This window comes from Triturus cristatus, chromosome 2_1 (genome assembly GCF_964204655.1).
Source record: "Triturus cristatus chromosome 2_1, aTriCri1.1, whole genome shotgun sequence".
NCBI classification, from domain to species: domain Eukaryota; kingdom Metazoa; phylum Chordata; class Amphibia; order Caudata; family Salamandridae; genus Triturus; species Triturus cristatus.
In genome coordinates, this window is record NC_140581.1 from 1033646027 (window position 1) to 1033670989 (window position 24963).

At 46.0% G+C, this 24963-nt stretch overlaps 1 protein-coding gene and 1 pseudogene across 1 annotated transcript in view; both read right to left on the reverse strand.

Annotated features, from left to right (window-relative positions):
• Positions 1 to 24963, reverse strand: part of LOC146866278 (uncharacterized) — a 215626-nt gene that overhangs the window by 155900 nt on the left and 34763 nt on the right. The gene's annotated exons all lie outside the window — the stretch shown is intronic.
• LOC146866279 (U6atac minor spliceosomal RNA) lies at positions 23264 to 23378 on the reverse strand (annotated as a pseudogene).

The window sequence follows — 24963 nt, forward strand, 5'->3', positions numbered from 1 at the left end:
TACCTCCATTAGTGATTTAGCGCAATGATGACGAGGGGTAGCAGAAGCAAATCAGTTCACGGCCCAACACTCATATCCGTGCCAATTGATCAATACATCACCAGGGCGAACGAGGCCATCAATCAAGGCATATCACTATTGGAGCGAAGGGTCTCCCAAGATCTGGTACTGGCAAAGCGTTCTTCCCTTGGTATTTTAGCTCTATCTAAATCGCCCCTAAATCCTGGGGAGCCTAGGCCCCTAATCACAGTCCAGGCTGAGACGCATGGAGTTCCAAATGTTGTCGACCTCTCGGCATCTTTGGCCTCCTTGGACACGCAATCTAGTGAGATTCTGGAGAGGACCCCTGTTCTTTTTAGAACCTCAAGGCAGGAGTCTCCTATTATTGATGAACCAAGAGGGGAGAGGGAGGGTGCTATCCCTAAAACCAAGAAGGTTAAGGAGGCGTAGAAACGCAAAAGTAAAAGTAAATCAAACAAAAAAGTCCTTTTTAGTCGGCCACTTAATAAAAAAACTCCCATGCAGAGCCCGGCTATGGATACTTTTGCTCCTTCCCCCAATACAATCTGCCCTAGAGACTCAGCTAACTTGGGGGAGGTTTGTAAGACTTGCGAGGCTAACCAGCAACTATTGTGTAGAATAGGCGATCTTATAAAAACCTTGATCCAACCCATTGAATCATCGCTTTCAAACATTGAAAAACTGTTAGCATCTAGGAACAGACCCCCCTCCAATGTTTCCCCTGAGGCAGGGATGGGTGAGGGGCTGCCAGCATCTGGGAAGTCGAAAACCTCAACCAACATCGCAACAAGGAAGGAACAAACCCTACCCAAAGATAGTAATAAAAAACTTAGCCAACCCTCAGATGACCGGAAGAAGGTCGGCGAGTTTGCTAAATCCCAACCCCCTGTTGTTAATTTGAACTGCTCTCTACCTAAGTCTCCTGGGTCAGTGAATATCATCAATAATAATGGGGTTATGAATGCCCAACATATACATTTACCAGCCGAAGCTGAGCCATATGTTGTGATCATGACAGGTGTCCCTTGTCTTAGACCCAATTCGGAGGAGCCTCTATGGTCCCTAAAAAACAAGGTTCAGCATTGGCTCACTACCAATAGACCACTCCCACCCTTTTGTGCGAGTAAGATACTTATGGTACGTAGGGTCTCTTGGCTAGGTAGTAAAAAGAAACAAATACGGGGGGACTGTGTTATAGTCAACTTTGACAACCCCCATACGGCGGATTATATCTGCCGTTGTGGCACATGGGCAAAACAAGATGGTATTGAGACGCAAAGGCTTTCCTTCTTCTACTCCTCGCCAAATTGCTGTCCCACTCCAGGAAGGGGTGGGCCGCAAGGTGGCAATTGGGTTGGAAGAGGGGCGCAGGATGATAGACAGCTTCGTGAGTGCAGAGGCACAGCTCTTAGTACAGGTTGGAGTGATATACCTTTGGCCAATAGATTCAGCTGCCTAGATGCAGTGGACTGACCATTATCAAGTGGAGGGCGTGTCCTGGAGGGCGAAGATCATATTATCTCCAATCCGCCTCAATCCCCGGATAGCTCCTTGCCTAAAATTGATAGCGATATTAACCCTATTCCCCTTACCCAGAAGTCAGCCCCCTATGGAGTCCCGCAGGCTTTAAATCCATGCCTATGTTCTACTTCTATACCAGTTGCAGCTCCATCTATTGCCGAATGTATTAGTTCCCCCAAACTTAATGATCTTATTTCTTTCGATACTGTCAAGGTCCTAAGCAGGAACTTGGCAGGTATTCAAAGGAAATTGTGCTCTCCTGAGTGGAATGCCTTAGTGGAGGCTCACATGATCTGCCTATTCTAGGAGACTTGGTCTCTTGAACCGCTCCACCGGGTTGGTTATACTACGTATTTTGTCCCAGCTGGCCTTCCTAGAAACGGCATGGGTCGACCTCTGGGTGGTTTGCTTATCTGGGTAAATATTGCCTTGAATTGCCGAATAGACCAAAAGAAAATTAATTCCCCCGATATTCTAGGAATTTCTTTAAGAGGCCCTCGTATGGGTCCCACCCTTGATTTGTACAACGTCTATGCCAGAGGCACTAAACATGGTTCAATATCCTTGACAGTGGCTACCCTCGAATCGGAGCTCAGGAATAATTCAGCTGTAGCTCAAGTCTTGGTTGCGGGAGACTTTAATTGCACATATGAGCCTCTCACTTCAGATGATATTCTTGACTTGGGCGAGGAGGATGCTAGATGGGGTATCCCAATTCTAACGATCCCCCGATTAAGAAATGGACACAAACAGCGATCCAGTTGAATGCTTTAACATCAGAGTTCGGCTTAAGAGCTATCAACGGCCGCACAATCTCAGACCCTATGGGTGCGGCTACATTTAACAGAGATAACCACACCTCAAGGATTGATTATATTATACTTGATTTTTCTCTTTGGGGTTTGGTTCAAGACATGAAAGTTATACCCACCATTGAAAGTGACCATAATTCACTTTCCTTGTCCCTCAAGAATCCTTGGCCAAGTGAAACTATTAGACCATCTTCTAGGTCAACCGACGCTATCTCTGTCTCCTCTTGTGGAAGACGGTTGAAGTGGAAATGAGTTGCGGGGGACGGAAATGAGCTCAACATCATTAATTCAGTCCTTCTTGCTTCACAAATAGAGCTGGATAGTATTGACTCAGCCTCTTTGCCTCCTATAGGAAGGGTTACATCTATCTTTGAGGGAACCCTTGAATCTATTGGGAATGTGTTCTTGAAAAAGAATCGGGTGGATAAAAAAATGGTAGCACGGACTTCGAGGGGCAAGCAGGAGTGGTTTACACCCACTTGTAGACATGCCAAAACTATTCTGATTAGGGCTATTAAAAGTAAAAACCAAGGAAAAATCCAGGGTGCTAGGAAAAACTATAAGGATACTTTGACAAATGCCAGAAAGGAGTGGGACCTAGAGTTTTGGTACACCTTAAAAGAGGCAAGCTCTGGGAAGGACTCTAGGCGCTTCTGGGACACAATAAGAACCAGAAGTAGACCGGACAGTGATATTATAACATGCAATATCACTAGTCAGGCGTGGACTAGCCACTTCTCCAAATTATATTCAAATCAAGTGAGTGAAATTGCCATAATTCCCTCTAATGACGAACATGCTGGGTCGTTAGATTGTGCTACTCTTGTCACTCTTGGCACCACTTTTTCTACTAACATCTCATGTTTTACTTCACCTCTGATTGCCCAAAACCTTGATTTGGCTAATCCCCCCTTCACTATTAAAGAAGTTGAATATGCAATCAGAACCATTAGGACCCAAAAAGCAGCTGGTCCTGACGGCATTCCAGGTGATTTGTTGCGCTCCGACATCTCGAAATGGGGCAAACTCATTCTTGCCCTTTCCGACCTTCAGGCAGGCTTTAGAGTGGGCACCGGCACAATTGAGCAAGCCTTCAGGTTGCTATTAGTTTACTGGAAGGTGGTGGTCCTGGCCAGGGACAGTCTCTATCTCGCTTTTATCGACTTGAAGACTGCCTTTGACCTAGTACCCAGAGCGACCCTATGGAGAGTCCTCACTGATATGGGGGTACCCCATCATATACTCTTGCTAATCATAAGGTTGCATGAAAACACCTTTGCCCAGATTAGATGGGGTAGAGAGGGAGAAAAAACTGGTAGAATCCCGGTAGAGCGAGGGGTCCGCCAGGGCTGTGTGTTGGCTCCCACTCTCTTTTCCCTTTATGTTAATGGCGTGGTAGAGCGTCTACTGAAAGATCCCTCAGATGAACCATCCCTGGCGGGGAAACGCATCCCCACCCTCCTCTTCGCGGACGATACACTCTTACTCTCCAAATCACCAATGGGGCTTCAAAAATTGCTAAACAACTTCCAGACTTTTTGCGCAGATCGGGGCCTAATAATTAATGTCGATAAAACAAAATACCTTGTGATGAACCCACCCAAGAAACCTGCGCGTCCCCCGAGGTTGAATGGCGTGCACTTGGAGAGGGTAGACGAGTTTGATTATCTTGTGATTCGTTTGTCGCACAATATGCTTTGGGCCCCTCATCTGTGCAAAATGCTGTTAGCACATAAAAGGGTTACAGGGGCACTCCTGAGAGAACAGCGCCAATGTACATTTAGACCTATAGCCCCTGTTATGGAAATTTACACAGCTAGAGGAGTCAGCTCCGCACTTTATGGGGCTGAACTGTGGGGCTCATGTAACTCTAGTGAGCTGTTAAGATCAGAAAGAAAGTTCTGCAGGGCTATCATGTCACTCCCTCAGGGTACCCCCATGACCCCGCTGATGCTTGATCTAGGCTGCCGGCCCATTGATGAGTTGGCGAAATTCCGACCCTTATTGTTATGGGCGCGGATATGGAGAGTTCCAGAATTAGCAAACTACGCCAAAGGTCTCGCAGAAGTAATGTCACTACCCGGGTGGCACAAGATTGAATGGTTGAGAGATATGAAAACTCTCCTTTGCAATCTGGGATTGAGTTCAGCATGGGAAAGCAGGTCCTCCCCACCAAAAGCGACTCTTAAAACATTATATTGGAACTGGATTGCAGTACATGAGAATACTACTTCTTCATTGGGCAGACTCACTGAGGACTTTCTGAGTTTTAAGGACCTGCCCCTCCGAGAATTATATCTGGACATTATAGAGAAGCCTTTTGATAGGACCCTTTATTTTAGATTTAGGGTTGGGACTCTCCCACTCCACGCTTTCACATCTGGATGGAAACCCCCTGTACAGACGACAGATCTTTGCCCTTTTTGTACATCTAGGCGCGAGACTGTAGCACACTTTTTATTTGAATGCCAAGTGTATACTCTCCCGAGGAGAAGATGGCTTAAACATTTGTGCCGCTCATTAGGCACTAGACAGCACGCTGTCGCGCTACGCATTTTAAAGTCTGATTCTCGCTCATTGTATGTTTGTGCCCTCTCTAAATTTTTAGCCTGGGCGTGGCGTATCAGAATTAACAGGCTTAAATTAATTGTTTAATCTGTTTCTTAACCTTATTGATGTAACTTCATATTTTTTATTGTATTATATGGTTTTTATGACTAAAATGAACTGAAACTTTTTATTGTAATGCTTTTATGATAACTTTTTATCGAAATAAAGCCTTAATTGATTGATTGACACTGCTGCACCTTGCCACACACATTCATTTATCCCACAACCTTTCACAGCAAAGCAGCCTTGTTTTTTTAAGTGTTTAATATTGACGTTGTATGAGATATATACATAAACGTAGGAAGTCAGATTTAGCCATTTTAAGCAAAGGTACACATGCGCATGTTAATCTCTCTCTGTCCCTCGTGGCCCCTCCAGTTGTTTGAGGTAAGATGCGTGGAGCACATTTTCCCAGTGTCTAGACGGGAAAGTACTTTCCTTTTTTATCTCGTTAAAGATAGTCAGCAGCGTCTTTTCTCAGCTGCTCCCCCTTACAGACTTTGTTTTTATCACCCCTTCTGGTGGTAATCAACACATCCGGTAGTATCATGCATTGACTCTCATTGACAAAGTTCCCAGATAGATTTTCAGCCCAAATTTAATGTTGCATAAAATGCTTCCATAGTTAAGTCTTTTTAAGAGTTCTGATAGATTGCATCCATAGTGCTAAATACTGCACGTCTGCCTTTCCTAAGCGTTGTAACAGACGTTATTAGTAATTCATGGTATTTGCTCGACCTCTCTCGGAAGGATGGAAGTCTGCGTCTTCCAAGCCCGGATTACAGCTCTTGATTTACAGAACACTGAATTTGTAAAAGGCGAACGTTCAGTTCACTGAGCAATCCTACTGCCTGTAGAGCCTTTCTGAAACCACACTGTAAATCAGATCTGGATTCTTTCGCTCACAGTCCCTCTTTTACTTGCTGTCAAGGTAACATACTACTGAGTTTGTATGAGGAATAAACGCCCCCACAATACATTATAAGGATGTTGCAAGTCACTGAGGAGCTCCATAACCATATAGAGGAACGAGGCCGGAGGCAGAAGGCCAAGTTCCTTCATAAGGTTATAGATTTTTTAGGTGACTTTCAATATCCTTATATTGTATGGCAAGGGGTACTTTATCCCATATAAAACATGGTCACACCATCATCTTTTCCACAAACCACTTACAACCTTAGTGTGTAGCTCTTTCACATGAAAGAGAGAGCATGTTTGCAAACACGAAGAATAAAAATAGAATTTCTAGTGCAAAATTAAACACATCAAAAACCTGTTAGATATTGTTGTATAAAGATATTAGAAACAGTTCAACACAAGTCTTTAATTTTTAAACTGCAGTAGCTCGTAATGTGTAGAAACATGCAGAAAGATTCTAAATTTTCTATAATTATCCAAGGAGGGCAAAAATAAAACATGTTCCTTCTGCTTTTCATTGTAAGCTAGTAAAATAGAGCAGAAGAAAGAAAAGCAAAAGAACATTTTCTTTGCTTTAAAAAGCTGCTTTAATTATGCTCTGTGGTCTGATCTGCCTTTCACCTCAGCTGATGGCTCTGGCAGCAGGCATTGTTAGGTCAGAACTCGACTGTAATAACTTATTACAGTTGAGTTTTGAACTCTTTTCTGACTGGGTGCATCACAAGTCGCTGTTTATAAAGTCATTTGAGGCGGGTATTTATACAGTGATTGCTGAATCCCATGTTTTATAGCACTGTAACATCATGCCTAACTTCATAGTGACATGGTAAGCATATGTCCAAGTTAAAAGTCAGGGCCAATCCGGGATCAGCCACGGCTTCACAGTCTTGGATCGAACCACGTGCACCAAAACCCGAGGTAATATCGTAGTTGCTCTTACTCAGGGTTTTAAGTGGGCTAAAAAATACTGGGGGTGGGGGTCTTTCATAAGGGGCATGGCCGCTGTAATGAACATTATAAACAAAGAAATCATAGTTGTTGCTTATTTATCATATGCAAAGTACAACCATTGACAAAGCCAATAGTCCTGCCTTGTTGAAGGTGTAATGTTATTTGTTGTGTTATATATCTGGATGAATGGACAGAAGCAATGAAATACCATTCGGGGCAGCACACTATACTAAGTGCAGATTTTTAGCTTAAGTGTTTTCAGCCACGCAATTCTTTACATCGGCCAAGCCCCTTATGAGAGACTCCCCAGTTTGTTTCCCACTTAAAGCCCTGACTAAGGGCAACTATGATCTTACCTTGGCTTTTGGTGCACGTGGCCCTGTCCAAGACTGTGAAGCCCAGGCTGATCCCAGACTGGCCCTTAGGTCCGTCAGGCAGACTTGAGGGGAACGTTTACTCATTGTCCGTTCCACAAGGGCATCAGTAGACACATCTCAATCTCCCCTCCCATAAATTGTGGTAGTTGGTGGGAATCAATTTTCGGGAGTTGTTTCCTTCTGTTGATGACAGTTATGGAGGGGTGGGTAGGTGAGAGGTAAGTCTGGTTTAGTGAAGTCTAGCAGGACCTGGAACAGGATACCAAAGGCAGCTCTGGCAAAACGTTCAACCCAGTCCTACTCTGCAGGAGGCCACGAGTAAAATGGTACATGGGGGCGTGGTTGGGTCATGGCAGCCAACCAGTTCTGGAAGCAGCCACTACCCCCAGGAGCCCATCAGAAAAATGCAGCATCCAACCCTGAAGTCTAGTCACTGGTATGATGTTCCAGCAAAGAGTGGAGATGAAGGTTAGGGAATTCAATGTTAGTTGTGGTTGTGTAAGTTAAGGAGTTGCTCAAAGGTTGCATGTGTTTGAGGTGGAGGGCTCCACCCACTTCCACCACTGGCTCCACCCATTTAATCTATTTGCTCCACCCACAGCCTCAACTGGCACTGCTAAAAGCCAGATGTAATACCCAATCTGAATTTCAGCAAGAGAGACTTCTGCAAGTAAGGTTTTGATAGGAGGTTCCCCCATCTCCGATAAAAGTTTGAAAAAAATGAAAGTAAAAGAACATTTAAAGCACAATTTTGTTTGTCCCACACTGTAAAATCAGCATGAACGGCATCCCACACAGTGCAAGAGGACACTGCTTCTTTCTGCCACTCGAGTAGAACTTCTACTCAAGGGGCAGCTTCCTCAATGCAAACTGAAGGTTTCTCAACCTGAGCTGTAGCCATCATCCGCGACCGCCCAAGCTGAGAAATCTCGCTGGGACGTGGTCTAACGTTGGATTTTACTTGCTCGTGCTCGCCAACTTACTGTTGGCGAGCATAGAAAAAAGTCCGGTACGCTCTGCGGAGAACAGTTTCCAGAACTCTGCGAGCCCTGCGGAGTGCCAAAAATATTGCAAAGGCTTAAACATAACATTGTGGTTATGGTTGACTTTACTAATAACAATTTGTTTCTACCTAAACAAACCCATATTGGTAAAATTTGGATAGTCAAAGCCTGTGAAAAAAACATAACTTTCTAACCTGTACCATGCTGTTTGCATCTAGCATTGTGATAGTAGTTCATAGCTCACTGTGATAGATCATGGTTGTAACCTATGAACTGCACAGTAGCAAAAGGATCCCTTTGACAAAAGTAGCATCCCTCTGAGCATTGCACATGAAATACTGTTCTGTAATCTACCTATTACATGTTCTTTGCAGCAGGCATATTGACTCTTTGTGCCTGCTCTGCGCAACCTTAGATAAGTCACATCTGCCACTAGACAAAACTCCGATCCCTCTCCAGCAGCCAGGTGAAGCCAGAGAAGTCTGCCATAAAAGGGGAACAAACAAAATCTGTATTTTTAGTTCGCTGGCTAAACAAATTCCAGTTTAATTTGCTGGCGAATAAACAAAAACCAAGGCATCCAAATTAGAGTATGTCCTTCAACTACACCCCAGTCACGCTCCCTGGTGACCTCCTATGGCTGGTTCTCTTCTAACTATGGAGATGTTTGCGCCACTTACAGGTCACAGGTTCAACTCCTAGTAAGATAGCTCGTTTGGTTAATGTACGCACTGCAGAGACCTCTGTCTTACCTGCAGGTCATGGGTTGCTGTTTTTTAGTAAGCTAGTTTAGAAGGCTCCTCTCGCCTGCTGTACAGTTCAGATCTGTGTATAATTTGGATTTTCAGATTTGGATCCCGGCAAGGGCAAGTCAGCCTTTCCATTTCCAAATGTCAATAAAACGGAAACTCCACAGATGGGTAGTTTCATTTTCAGGAATCTTTGGTGAATGTGGGATGGCCGATGATGAAGCCTGACGAATATGACTTGTTACAACGTGAGTCATCACAACGTGTGCCATTCATTACAACTGCGTTGTTACCACTCAAAGCCATTACTATGCAAGTCACTATGTCGAATTGCAGTAGATGGCGCTCTGACATTAGAAATTTATAATTTACTATTTCAACTCCAGCCTATGTGACAGTAGGGAAAGTGTTGGAATAGTAAACTGTTGGACTTGGCCCTTCTGGCAGGTTCACCCCTAAACTTTTTGCAATTATCCTAGCCTTTTTTCCTATGTAGTGTTAGCGGTTTTAGGCCTCTAGGCACTTTAGCACGGTGTCCCTGTGTAAAGTGCGTGCGCTCTGTGTTACATTTAGTGAGACTGGCCTGCCCTCCCATAGGAATGCATGGGGGATATGTGTGTCCATGGTAATTCCTGATGTGAGAGGAGTGCAGGGTCAAGTTTAGTATGTGTGAACTCGTAGGAATAAATGCTGCGCAATGATGTGCGCGGATTTATTATAACTATAGGAGAAGTGCCACTTCTAGAAGTTGGCAATTCTGTGTGCTGTGTGTCTGCCTGCCTGATGTGGAGTGCATGTCTGGCTTGTGATTGACAGGTGCTGGATGGTGTGGAGAATTTCAGGAGCCAAGATGAGTCAGCCCAGTGGTGAATAGGGATACCAGCAGCTAGATGGGAGGGAGGAGTTGCACCTGGGACCTGAATAGGGCTGTGCCTTCCCTCCACAATGCTGGCTCCGCCCCCTGGGGTGCGTCTAATGTCCCTAGCCTGTCCTGTGAATAGGGAGAGGGGCTGAGCAAAACAAAGTGCTCCAGAACCAGTTGCATCTGGTTTTTCCCTTGCCCTGCACCTTGGTGACAAAGGAAATCTGTGTATAAAAGAAGGGGCTGTGACCCCATGAAAATGTTCTCTCTCTGTATTCCTAACTTGAGGGGGGCCTGCTGCTGGGCACCAGGAGATACCGCCACTGGGAACTGCCTCCCTGCTGGAGAGCCCTGTGAGCTGGCCCCTGGGCCCAGCCTTTGCCCTCCTGCATCCTGAAGACTTTCCCTGAACTTTGCCTTTTTATTGGGAGAAGCTCTCCACTTGTTCATCCCTGGATTTTGGACTCTAGCGCCTTGCTTTTATTTTGAGAGCCACTTTGCTTATGGAGAAGAGCGCCTTACTTATTTGTCAGAGCGCTTGACTTTTATCTCTGTGAGCGCCAGATTTAAATTGCCAAAGTGAAGAGGAGCATGCATGCTCCGCAGCGCTGAGCTGCCCATCGTGAAAAGGGATCCGCCTGCGGTATTGCCGGCATAGCGGATGCCCACCCCGAGCCTCGGCTGCCTTCTGTGCGTATTTGACCGAACAGGTGCCCACCCCGCGTTTCGGCAGCCTCCTGTGCTAATTTCATTGGCGGGTGCCCACCCTGCATATGACGTAGTTGCAACGGGAGCCTACCGCGTATTGCCACCACCGCCGCCGAGAACACTGGTCCACCGCGCTGCCCGCGGCGACCCGGAAGTACTAGAAGTTCCGCCTGGTGGTGGGCGGGGTATCGTGCCGCGAGGCCTGCATGGAGCCTCGCGGGCTCCATTTCTGCCTTCCCCCGTAGCTGGAAAGAGGGGGGAGGCAATCCCTGAACAAAGTCCCGGTCCCGAGGAGGAGGACCGGGTGAAGCAAGGCTCAAGTTCGGTGCGGGGCTCCCATACCTGCAGAGAGCCCCTGCGAGTGGTGTTGCGGACCCGAAAGTCCGGAGGAGTCCCGCCGCAGAAGACCAGAGGAGTTCCTGTGAAGTCCTGGTGAGTGGGACTTTGTGAGTGTGGGTGGGTGTCAGGGCACGTTATCGGTGCCCGCCCCCCGTGGCACAGTGGTGCCAAATCATCTTTGGCTGAGTTTCCAGCTACACCGCAGTTGCGGGCAGCTGCAACATTTGGCCAGGTTTCCTTGAAGAGTCCCAGAGTGGGGCCTCCACGGCACGTGTAGTGCCAGTGCCTGCATTACCTTCCACAGCTGCTCTGCCAGAGCGCAGGCAGCTGCAACGTTTGGGGGCCCATTCATTCTTACTTAGAGTCCCAGAGAGGGGCTCAGGAGGCACGCTAGTGCCCAGGCTCATTTTCCCAGCTGCCCAGCACTTAGTGGGCAGCTGCAAAGTTTAGGTTGTGCCCCTGCGCGCTTTTTCTTTGCTGCATGCGCAGCCAGCCCTGACTTTTGCTGGACATAGGGTGTTGGAGCCCTGTGAGAGGCCAGTTGGCCTGGGGCCAGATTCAGTGCGTTATGCCCCCGATTGGGGCACACTGTTCTTTTATGTCAATTTATTTCCTAAAGTGCTTACACTTGTGATGCCTACTGTAATGCCTATTGCGTAATGTATGATGCTAATGAGGTTTGGGCCTAATATAGTTTTATGCCATAGAAGGTTCACACGCAAAGTGATTTAAGCATCCACAGGATCTCATTCTAAGTTCCTAACGTTACCAGTAGTTACTGGTTGTGCGCTACATTTATTATGAAGATATTCTTATATAGCGCATGGCTACCCGGAGGCATCCCAGCGCTGCGGAGAGCGTGAAGGAGGTGATGGAAATTACGGAAAAAGCCAGGTCTTAAGTTGTTTTCTGAATGACAAATGATTGGTTTCTTTGCGGATAGAGAGAGGAAGAGTGTTCCAGAGTTTCGGGGCGTGATAGGACAGGAGGCGGCCTCCTGAACGAGCCTTTCTGATTCTGGGGACTGCAGCTAGGTGGAGTTGATCAGAGCGGAGGTTTCTTGTGGGTTTGTAGGGTTTCAGAAGATTTTTAATGGCAGGAGGACCTTTGTTATGAAGGATTTTATGAGCGATACAGAGGGTCTTGAAATGAATTCTTTCCTGTATAGGGAGCCAGTGCAATGAGTGCAGGGCGGGTTTGGCTGAACTGCGGTTGTTAGTTCCAGTGAGGAGCCTGGCTGCCGAATTCTGAACGGTCTGGAGTTTAGAGATTACTGTTCTCGGGGCGCCCATATATAAGGAGTTGCCGAAGTCCAGCCTGGAAAGGATAAGTGCCTGGACCACAATTTTGCGAGCGAACGAGGGCAGAAGGGGAAGAACTTTTCGTAGAGTGCGGAGGGTACCATAGCAGGTCGCCGCCGTTTTCCTTGCTTGTGTCATAAAGGAGAGATCTTGGTCTAGCCATATGCCCAGGCTTTTTATTTCTTGTTTAGGTAGTGGGGCAGGTCCCATGTCTGTTGGCCATGATATGCTGGGATTAAAGCTGGCTGGATTACCCAACAACATAAGCTCTGTTTTATCCCCATTGAGTTTAAGCTGTGAAAGGGTCATCCATCTATTGATTTCTTTGAGGCATGAACAAAGATTTACTGAGGACTGTTCTTCCTGGTTCAGAGCCACGATGAGCTGGGTATCGTCAGCATAGGTGACCAGCTGAATTCCAAATGGGGAGACTATCTGAGCTAATGGGGACATATATACGTTGAAAAGGGTAGGGCTCAAGGAGGAGCCCTGCGGAACTCCACATAAGAGGGGAGCAGGTTGAGACTTAGTGTTCCCTTCAAATACCTGGAAGGATCTGTTTTCCAGAAATGATTCCAGCCAGGAGAGAGCTTTATTTGTTCTACATTTACAATTGGTGATTTGTGATGAGTCTGACGGTGGTCCAATGGCCCTGTCTTGTGTAAATAGTCCCCTGTAAATTCTATCTAGTGCCAGTTGGCACAGTGTAAATTATGTGATTATTATCTAATGTGCTTATTATAATACAAAGGCTATTTTTATATATAACCTTGGGTGGAGTTTCCTTTGTGGTGGGCCTAGGGTGCTGTTGCTGTGTGCGCGTGCAAACGCTTTGCACATTGCCTCCAGGATAAGCCTGACTGCTCGTGCCAAGCTACCAAGGGGGTGAGCAGGGTTTATCTTTGGCGTGTAACTTCCTTGCCCTGACTAGAGTGGTGGTTTCTGCCTGGCTTTGCCGCAAGCCTTAGCCAACCAGAAATCCCATTTCTAACATAAACTATACTATTTCTGAAGTTAGCGCGCCATCTACTGCAAGTCGATGTAACGACTTGCGTAGTAATGGCATTGTGTGGTAACAACGCGGTCATTGTAACGACCACGTTGTAATGGCATCGCGATGTGATGCCCGCGTTGTAGTGGCTGTTTCCCAGCCTGACACCTGGGAGTTGTGTGAGGCCATCCTGTACATTGTTTAGCACACCACGGTGCTGGTCCAATAATTTTGGGGTCCAATAGTAGCCTGAACACTCCCTCAACGGGGGTACAACTATACAGTAAGGTGGCATGAGACCACAAAACATGGACTTGATGATTTAAGGGCCTGTTCGTGTTTTGGTGGAATCGCTATTGTAAAGGGAGAGTACAAACACAGGACCCTTGCCCCTCAGAGGGCATAAAGCTGCTCCCACTCCCTCCTACTCACCCAGAATTGGGCCACATGTGATATATAGTTTCATTTAACATCAATAGCACCTAATAACAACTCAGTTTGTGGTGGGCGCTGTATAGGCTGTGCTCAGTAGTATTATGGGGTACATTCTTGTAGGCAAACATCACATTTTAGGGGCACTCACCATTTTTCCATGGTAACTTTGAGCTCCTCACAGGAGGTCTCTGCGAATGGGGTCTTGGGTGCTTCTGGTGGTTCAAGAGTGGCCTGCTGCGTGTGGGTCTCGCTGTCAGACATTCTGGAAAGGGCTTCAGTTTTTATACTAGGTCTTTTTATGTTTTTCGATGTCACATGTTTACTCTGTGCTGTTCGATCTGTACGTCTGCCTCCTCCCTCCCGCTTGCCAGGGCCTGCCTCTCACTCTCTAGCTCTCCACAGGAGTGAGGGGAATCGTTCTGGCACTGGGGCTTGAGGCACTGGAAGTCCTGCATGCTTGCTTCAGTAGCGTATGTTAAAAAACAAAAATGAAATAATCACTTACTGCCTTTATTCAGTTTTATTTATAAGCCTGCCGCTTGCTTCATCGAATGACTAGTGCTGCAGCTGTGCAGTACGGTGGGGCGCCGAAAAGTGGGGGTGCCTCATGAGAAGGAGGGCGGCCCCCTCATCCAAATGGAAATATTTTACACCACAAACAAATCTAGCCCAATGCAGCACCACTGACTGAACCCAGTCAGGCATTGATTAACCCCTTACTATGGTGTGCAATATCATCTATTCACCAGGGAGGCCGTTGTCATGTATAGGCCCTGCCCTAAGAAATAAGTGCCGGAGCTAGGCACCGGAAACCACTGGCACAAATTAAGCACTGCCGCTGCTTGTCCTAGCCATCCGGGCCGGGTGTGCGTAAAAAGTCTGTCACCGGAGAAGCTGCCATTAATCTAGTATATGTTTGCATTTTTGTTGACCTAAGAGTGCCTTGATTCCCTCGACACCTGCAGCAGGTGAGAGAGAGGTGGCCCAGCCCAGGCCGACGTTTGTAAGCAAGTCTCCAGTTTTGGCAGCCAGTCCTTCCCTGTGAAGCACCCTAATCCCTGTAAAATGATCCTCTCTGCTTGGTGTCTGCTTCCTGGACAGGGTATAGACCAAAAGTAGGGCCCAGTGTCCCAAACGCTTTAATGCGCCTCAAAGTGGAGTTGTGTAATGGAGGGAGCCCCTTACAAAAGGCCCCTGTAGAGTTCTACCTGTGTGGAGGGAGGGGGACATGAGGGGATGGCGCACAGTTACGGATTACCAAATAGGAAAAGTAGGCACTGGCTTATGGGCGCCACTCCTTTTAGGGGCCCGCTGCAATGGATCAAAATACTATTTAAAGTACATAAACCAGAGACATCAGATTCACACAACAGTTTGTCTCTTAAGAGCTCATCTTCTGGCAGCTGGCAGTTTATAAAACCTCTGGTGCATTGGGTATTAGGAGATAATATGCGGGGGCAAAAGTTGGACTGCCTAAGGGCTCCTCAGGGTTTAATCTGGCACTGGTGGCGCAGCCCTGAGTTACTCAGGTGCTGCTCCATCTTCTTCTGTGCAAGGGTCAGCTTACCACTATCAAGGTAATAAAGCGATTGCCAGATCCGCCGGGCTACACCGAAGTCCTTAGGGTCGCTCCCCTGCTCATTTATGCTCTTTGTGGGAGGTCATATTCTAAAGGGATACCTTAGGGCTCATTTACAAGAAACGAATGCATCGCTGCGCTAAAGCAATGATGTGTCAGTTTACTTGCGCCTGCGGCAAAATAGATTACGATACCATTAATTCGCCAGGGCTTATTTACAAGCCCCTTGCACTGCTGGTACGTCACTTTTTCCCATATTTAAAAGTGAAGGAACCGCAGCACAAGGGGCTTGTAAGAAAGCCCTGTTGTATTTACGATACAACACTCCATGGAGCAAGAAAACTGATGCAACAACAGCAATGCGTCAAAACAGTGAGGTTAAGTCAGTTTAATCTGATGCAAGTAGCCTACTGTATGGGGACCAATGTGGTAAAGTGTGGAAAGGTGACAAAGTCACCTTGCACTCCAACATATTGGTCCCGGATGTGTCGCTGACAAGTGGGCATAGTGCCCACTAGTATGTGTGACATCAGCATGTCTTATCACAAAATGTGACATTACATACATATACCCACCTTCTGTGGCTCACTTACCTTGTTACTTGATTGCAGATTGCAGTCAAGTTACTACAGCTGGTGTGGTCTCTTGGCCACAGCCAAAACGTAATTCCTACGCCTGGATTTATCAGGTGAAAGGATTGTGACGCATTGGGAGCCTCATTTACAAGCCCATTGCGCCGGTGGTGCATCATTGTTTTTTATGTACTTGCAGCAAAATGGGCTTCAGCATATTTACATGGCCACGTAAAGCCACCCTGCGTGGCTTTACATACCCTCGTAAATATGGGCCCCTTTCATGCATTACTCATTGTGAAAGGGGAGATCTAGGGGTGTTGCTGTGGGTCTTCCCCAGAAACATCCATGGAACCTGACACAACATTTTGTAAAGCTGGGAATGTGTCAGAATCCTACGCCTCCCCAGGGGAGGTATAGGAGTGGCGCAACAAGGAGAAATACTTTTATTTCTCCTTGGTTTTTCCTCTTTCTATGTGTGTTGCATTCTGCAGCACTCATAAAATGAGGAAAATGCCATCAAAGACTGTTTTTGTGCAGGAGGGTGTCCCTTGCTGCACAAAAACAATCATCCCTGCAGTGCAGGCACCCTTGCAACATGATGCAAGGGTGTCTGTGTTGGCGCACGGCTGCTGTTTGTGCGCCAGTGCAGGGGAGAAGGACAGGAATGCGCCATAACTTGTAGATGCACGGCAGTGCAGCAAGAATGCATGCTGCGCTGCAGTGCATCAAAATATAGTGAATGAGGCTCCGGCAGTGCAGCAGGCAGAAGCGCTAAAAACTGAAAAAGTGGTAAATACCATGACATCAGTTTTACAGGAGGCATTTCCGATGAAACGTCAACCTTGCAGAAATTAAAAACTAACACGGCGCAGCCAATTCCAACGTTGATAAAACAATCGTAACCCAAAAAAGGTGACTCATCTACATCCATGTAAATATGGAGCAAATTCACCGGCGGCGTTGCGTCAAAAAAGTGATGCAACTGGGGCACAAGGGGCTTGTAAATGAGCCCCCAATTGTGTAGTCAGTGCAGTGGCTCTGAGGGTGGAGAGGCATACTACACTGCTTCATTTAGTCCTTGAAGGGCTGTAATTTGGTGTCCATTCACGCTGTACAAAGTGTTAAGCACTTCCAGGGCTACTGCTCAATATAACACAGAGCTAGCTATTGGTTTAGAGGTCTGCTCTGTGGCTGGGCACACCTGTTACTTGTGCGGGGATGCTGAGTGACAGACTGATATATGCATGCTCACGTTTTTGTGAAAAGGCCATGCACTTTGCTGGCTACCTGACAATGCTTTGGAGAGTAAACGTGTGGCTGTGCTTGATTTTGGAAATAGATGGTGTGGAGGTCAATCTTCCGGGCTGAGAAGGGCACACGGTTAGTGAAAATCAGGTAGTTCACAGCAAAATGTGCAATACAGTTTTTTGTTGGTTACATGCCCCAATTTTTGCTAGCATTTATGGTGCATGCAAAGCAAACACTTGACATTAGTAGTTTATGAAATGAAAACAAAAGCTATATTTGTATTTTCTCCTCCATACTAGCATAGTACTAAAGAGACAGGACCAGGCCAGTCATGGGGTGGGGGTCGGAGGCGGTGGCGCGAAAGAGCATTATGCCCCCAAATCCCACACTCCCTAAGACCCCCCTCTTCTTCAGCAACGTTTTTTTTAAAACAACTTTTAACAGCATACTACATTAATAAAAAAGCAACTTGTTTGTCTAGACAACTAGATGGCTGCAGACCCCCTTGTTTTATCTTTCCCTGAAGTAAATGTTTTCAATACCTTGAAAAGGTGCTGCTTATCACATCTGGCCCAATTTGTCCCCAGGCCTCTTACTAATTTGTGATAAGTCTATTAAGGACGGTCTCAGTGAAGGCCCAGTAGTCTGGGTGAAACCTAATCCGACTACCTATCACATAATATTGAAAGCTACTGTTAAAACAGCTGATCAGTGACATATTATCGGAATCAACAATATCATGTAACAAAAATATTGTGTCAAACATATCACTTACAAACATATAGATTCCCTATCTGTATAATGGTAAGTACAGAAATATCGAAACAAATATAATTTCACACTAATATTGCTAAAAAAACACACAAAGATTGTTTCTTAATTAATATATATATATATATATTACCTACTGGCGGTCGCCAGTAGGTAGTTATAGTTAGGACCACGTTTCCATAGGAAATCCGCAACATTCTATTTTGAAAAACTTTGGCGCCGGTTGATGAATCCTCGCAAATTTTTCAAAATAGGTGGGGCGCTACGCTCCGCTCCTACCCTGAAAGTCTCGGGGGGATTCGTCAAGCGGGGGCTGAGATAAAAGGGGGGTCCCAAAACGCGTTTTTCCCATGCATTTTTCCATAGGACCTTTAGACACAGCTACAGCCCGAACGGCTGAACAGAATTACTTGAAATTTGGCAGAGAGGTAGTCCTCAGGTCAAGGAAGTGCCTTTTGTAGGTTTGGTGTAAATCTGTTCAGTAGATTCTGAGAAAATAGCCTTTAAATCAATATATATATCTGAGCCAGCTTACGGTGCGCTTACGGTGCTCTTACTGTACGCGTACGGTGGCGTGCGCGAGCGCGATTCTGATTGGCCCTTAGATCTTAGTAAACATTCGAATCGGTCGAAACCAGGAAGCGGCGGCCGCCATTTTCTCTCTCGCACTCTGACAGGGGGTTTGATCAACCAAGTGCAAAAACACGTAAGGGGGCTGTTTACACAGCTCCCAAGCACCTTGCCATGTCGAGGGAGTCCCCAACGACCCCCCAATTGAAAAAAGGCAATTTTAATTTTTTCGAAAATTTCGCCGATTACGCTTACCGTACGCGTACGGTAAGAAATTATAAAAAAAAAAAAAAAAAATATCCACATTCTCCCTACCCCGTGTGCATGGCTTATTAAAGTTAATCAAAACATATATTTTACCTGTCACAACGATGCTCATCATATGTCCTCCATGTGCGCACGGTGCGCGAAGCGCATCGTGCGTTCATGGCCCATCTAGCGTAATGTGGGCACGCGGTGCGCGAAGCGCACCGCGTGCTCACTGTGCGCGCACGGTGCACGAAGGGCACCGTGCGCGCATGGAACGAACTGCGTTAAGTGGGCGCGCACGCCACAAATGGCGTAAAGTAACTTAGCATTTAAAAAAACGTACAAATTCACTGAAAAAACCATAGGTTTCACACATGTTATAGTTAGCTGGACATTTTACTGATAAAAAACCAATGAAATTCCCCCGTTATAGTTACTGTAGGCAACTATAACTCACGCGACCGTAATCCTCTGCTGATGACATATGTGTCTTTATGAAAAAAAAATATTTGTAATATATGTATAGCTAAAATTTAATGGAAGAAGACATGGGCAAATAAGTGTCTAAATACAGTATTAGCATCAGCAGAGGATTGCGGTCGCGTGAGTTATAGTTGCCTACAGTAACTATAACGGGGGAATTTCATTGGTTTTTTATCAGTAAAATGTCCAGCTAACTATAACATGTGTGAAACCTATGGTTTTTTCAGTGAATATATATATATATATATATATATATATATATATATATATATATATATATATTCTTGGAAAATCGCAATCCAATATTATGGACAGAATCAAGCCCACACCATCAGTTTCTGCAGGTATGTTCTTTATTTAATTTGCAGACAAGGACGACGCGTTGGCCAAAACCCAAGATGTAATATGTGACGTTATCATCAGTGCATTGCGGGGGCGCGAGTTATAGTTAGCTAAACTAACTATAACGGCCAAATTTCTCTGGTTTTGTACGAGTGAAATGTCCAACTAACTATAACGTCCCTGAAACCTGTGGCTTTTTCAGTGAATTTCTATGGTTTTTTAAATGTTAATTTCTAACTATAACGTCCCTGAAACCTATGTTTTTTTCAGTGAATTTCAAAGGATTTTTAAATGCTAATTTCTAACTATGCCTACAAAGGTAGGACATGTGAAGAAAGAGGAAGAAAAGCGCAGAAAGAAGCAAGACAAATGCAGAAAGAGGCAACAGAGGTCCAGAAAGACGAAGAAAAGTGCAGGAAGAAGCAAGAGATGTGAAGAAAGAACCAACAGAGGAGCAGAAAGCCCTGTGCCCCCAACTTTTCGCTGACGGGTACTGGTGGTAACTGACTCTGAATAACCAGGCCTAGAGCCAGTGCTATGCTAAAAGACACTTAGAATACAGTGAAGACACCTACATACACTAGGGAACACTATGTGTTGGGGTACCCCTGTGATTAGAATGATCTCCTCTGTATTTGCAATGAGTTAGTGCCTGGGTCATTGCATGACTACATGGGTAGTGACTGGATGATTAGAGTATAGCAAGGAGAGTGCATGGTGAATTTATAAGTGCTTGGGTTTTGGCCAAGTGATTGGATAAGTACATGGTGCCGGCTGGGTGATTAGAGGAGTGCATAGGTAGTGACAGGGAGATTACTGAACTGTATAGGTAGTGCTCCAGGGATTGTAGAAGTGCATGAGTAAGTGGCTGAGTCATTGCATGACTACATGGGTAGTGACTGAATGATAAGAGTACTGCAAGGAGAGTGCATGGTTAATTTATAAGTGCTTGTGTTTTGGCGGAGTGATTAGATAAGGACATGGAACTGGCTGGGTGATTGGAGGAGTGCATGGATAGTGACAAGGAGATGGCTGGACTGCATCAGTAGTGCTCAGGGGATTGTAGCAGTGCATGTGTTAGTGCCTGGGTCATGGCATGAGTACATGGGTACTGACTGGATGATTAGAGTCCTGCAAGGAGAGTGCATAGTGAATTTATGAGTGCTTGGGTTTTGGTGCAGTGATTAGATAAGGACGTGGAAGTGGCTGGGTGATTAGAGGAGTGCATGGGTAGTGACAAGGAGATGGCGCACTACCATACATACTCTTATGCATAATTCGCCTTGACTGAGCACCCCAAAAAACCTGTGCACTCACCTCAGAATCACTTGATCCCCTTTTCCACGTTGGTCTGTTTTCGAGCGTGGACTGGTGACAACCAGAGTGTCCCCTAAGCATAAAATATTACTGAGTAGAAATACTGCAGAGGATGTCCTGTTTGGCCCCCACCACAATTTCAGAAACCCTACAGGCTCTGTAGAATGCAAGAGAAAAAAGCAGTGAGGGGCGATGCTGAAAACAAAGTTACCTCCATCCCCAGACTCACATACACTGCCCAAGACCCCCAAGATCCTTTCCAGCTTATCGACATCTATACGGGCAACTTTTGTCCGGGGTGTACCCTTCCAACCTTTGCGCTTGGTCACCTGATCCAGATGGCATTATACCAATAAATTGATTTTTGAGAGCCTTTTAAAAGACTTTAGCTGCTGAATGTTCCCCGGGCGCCTGTTAAGGAAGTTCATAATAGGCTGGTGCAACCAAAAACAGGTCTTCCCACTTTCCCTTAGCTAACCTTCTTGGGAAGCATCAAGGATTATGTACCTACAGATCACAGCATTCTTTTAGGCGGTATAGAATAATGTTGCGGCTTGGGTAGTGCTAAGCTATGCCGAAAAACATTTTGCATATTAGTGTAGGAACTTTGTATTGTATTCAGCTGCTACCTGGGGATGCTGTCCGCCTCCTAGTGCCATGGAAAAGTAAACAATGTTTTAGGCAAGTATGCTCATACTTCAGAATCCTCCAATATTTGAAACCTGCTGAGTTTCCACATTGAGGTCCCTCATGGAAAGGCATCACTATAATCTATTAAAGTATTTAAAATTGCTCAGGCAATGGGAGGTAAATTCTTCTGGCAATAGTAAATAAGCACCTTACCTGAAGAGTTTGGGTTGGAACTTCAAAGATGTAGGCAAGAGACTTATCCCTCCATAATAAGGTGCTCATTAACAACACACCTAGATACTTGGGCCCTAGCTGTTGCTGTAAATGACCCACAACTGGCTTGACGTGTGTAAAATGCGAGTTCACCATAACCGCTAAGTTGGTGCTGAATAACAGATTACACAATTCAATTTTACCCATTTTATCGCCCCCAGTAGGATGCAAGGCTGAATGGAACCTGTCAGGCATTGAACCTGTGGCCATGAGGTCAAACGCAGGTCCCTATAGTGAAAGCTTTGGTTCATTAGGCCACCTGATCTGGCTGTGTTTGTCGTTTGTGTAGGGCAATGGTCCATACTTATGGGAAAAGAACTCTGGTATGAATATGTTCAGGCCTCATTAATTGTTATTTTGGTCAGTCCCAAGATCTGGTAAAAGACCTCCACCATGTTTTTGAGATAGCAGTCGGCTCAGTGGGGACCAGGAAAGCCACTTGAGTGTCTAGCTGGCCCCCAAGCTGCATAGCAGTCAGTGGTGGAAAAGGTATGTTAATCTCAGTCACATAAAAAAGTTAAAGAATCACTAGCTTAGTGATTTTTCCTTAGCTAGATCTGTCACCATCCACCAACTATGCTCTCAAAGGGCATGCTATGTGCTACAAATCATTATTCCTAAAAATGAACACAAGCATGTGACAATGGGCCCATAAATGCACATTCTCCTGTTAAGAATACCACCTTTTGTACATGGGAGAAGCACGCGTAACCATATAAAACTGGCAATGCTATTTAAAGTCATGCCTCTTAACCTCAACCTGTGGCCTCTCCTGAATCCTGGCCTCGTCAGCAAGTTCTAAGGACTCAGGCTGCACTGCATTTTTCCTATTTAAACCGTAGTTGTCACACACAGCGAGATCCTGCTGCAAATTTACAATACTCGCATATGATTTTCCTTTGGAGATAAATATGTCACTAAATGATTACTTGGAGTCTCCGCAGAACATGCCCACTCCATCGTACCTTTCTCACTAGTACTGTAAAAAGTACAAGTTATGCACATATGTTCGCAGCAGGTACACTATCCGACTCCTAAATTATACATCTCTGCCACAGGTGCATTATTGACCAGACAAGCAATATGACTCAAAGATCTTGAAACATCTGCCCGGCGTATGAAGCTTTCTCCAGCAGGGGGCCCAGCCCCACAAGCTATCCCTGTGGAAAAGGCATTTTAGTGGACTTGAAAACTTATCACCTGTATCCTATCATTTTAAAACGATTTCTTAAGCTGCATTTGAGAGATTTTAATGGTGTAGATCGGACAGGGGGGGGCCCTGACAGTGGAAACTGAGCATGCAGGTTAGCTCTGGGACAGGCCCACTGGAATGACTGTGCGATCAGAAAAACGAACTCCACCACTGGAATCGGTTATATCCATTAAAGTGAACATGTCTGCATATCAAAGCAGCCGCTGCGTAAGATGTAGGGCAAGGAAACATAGGGAGATGCATTGTAGGAATTGGGTGACTGTCCTCCAACATGATCCACTGCACATCAAGGTAAACGTGCCCGACTGGGGTTCCGTGGGTTGCTCAAATGTGTTGCAGAAAACACATCCTCTGGCCAGAGCTGAGGTGCTTTCTAGAGCACTAAATGTTTTGGGCCCTGGTATTCTCATATTGTCAACAACATGGTTAAACGCCATGAAGTGGCAGTGCCTTAACTGTATATGAAGGTCACCTGAACCCTTCCATCCCTGCCAAGGTGAGTGCTAACCTGCTCTCCTTCTATACACACATGCTCTTATTGGAACATTATTTTGAAGTTTTATATAGCGAGAACTGGACCCAAAGGAATTGGAGCGCTTTGCACGAGCCCTAGTCACATTGCAGAGAAAGACATTTATATTTAGGCGCGGAGATTATATTAAGTGATTTGCAAAGAATATCAGGCTGTTGACCCTCCCGCCGAGGTTTGAACCCCGATGCCTACATTCAAAGTCAACAGATTTTAGCGTAAGGAAACTAGAACCTCTCTCCCGAAATTTTGACAAAATAATAAGCACAGGTGGTGTGATACATGTCACAATTACATGGGACCCGTCTAATCCTGTGTCCCCCTCCCCTCCCCTGTACCCTAGTATGCTGCTCTGCTCCTGGACACAGGGCCAAGGAAGGCAGACGCCAAAGACCAGCTCAGGCCAGATCGGACCGGCCAGGCTAAGCGGCCATATTTTTAAATAACAGAAACAACGTATGGCCTGTTCTTTCCTAAATATTCTAAGACTAGAATTAGAACTATATCATAACCTCCTGCGCTCCCAGAAAAACCGACTATCTAAAGAAGTGGGTGGTGTGAGAGAACCAGGACGGGCTCCTTGTCGAAGGCTGAGAAGGTGTTATTTACGTCTGCACAATAATGATAGATCAACTTATTGAGTGAATATGTCATCTGTGGTTCAGCTTTGCTTTGTGGGTAATTTCGGCACCATGGCTGCTGTTCGAACCCAAAACCAGGACTTTTGTTTTAATATTTAACAACGTGTTTTTCAGAGGTTTTTAAAAACCAGCATGAGGGCTCCACCATGTAACCAGGACTTTCCTGTGTGATGGATTTTTGGGGCATGAAATGTTCCAGTACTAGTATTAACTAGACAATTGCTTGAGACTGGACAAAGGGGGGCCACAGGGCTCCTGAGACAGATGGGACTCACATCACTTTGCCCCTATATAATAACGGCTAAATCCCACAGTCAGATGCAAAGCCCGCGCGTCCCCAGCCAGGCCCAACCATCCCCACCTCACCTATGCCTCTGCACTGGCCGCATCCACACAGTGTCCCTACGGCGGCAACTGGTGAGGCCTCTGAATATAAGGGGAAAAAAGGCTGTGCAACTGTGGCTGCAGCCGGAGCCCCTCAGAGGCACCCCCTCAGCAGTCCCAGAGAGAGAGCAAACAGGTGGTGAGATGGGCGTCAAACTGTGGCAGCCACGAGCAGCCCCGATCCAAAGGAGAACTGCGTCGAAATAAGAACTCCATTAGGTCGCTGCCCTCGACCGATGCTTGAAAAGGGGGGTAGTGGCCATGTTGAGTCATCAAAGGAAAAGAAAGAAAGAAGTCTCCTTCACGGTGGGGGCAGCATGCACCGGGAATCTTCAGGGGCAGGCAAGCAGCAAGGTGCTCATCAGGCTGATCTACAGCCTTTTAAGCTGTCCTGCCACCCCCACAAACTGCCCAGGTAGCTCCGCTACCCCCATGCAACCATTCATTGCCTTCCCGCGGGAAACATACCCGAGAAAATTTGAAACAGCAGCCACCGCCATCAACCGGCCCACACCTGTCTCCGGGGCCCTGCGAGGGGGGTGCACCCCTTTGTCCAGGTG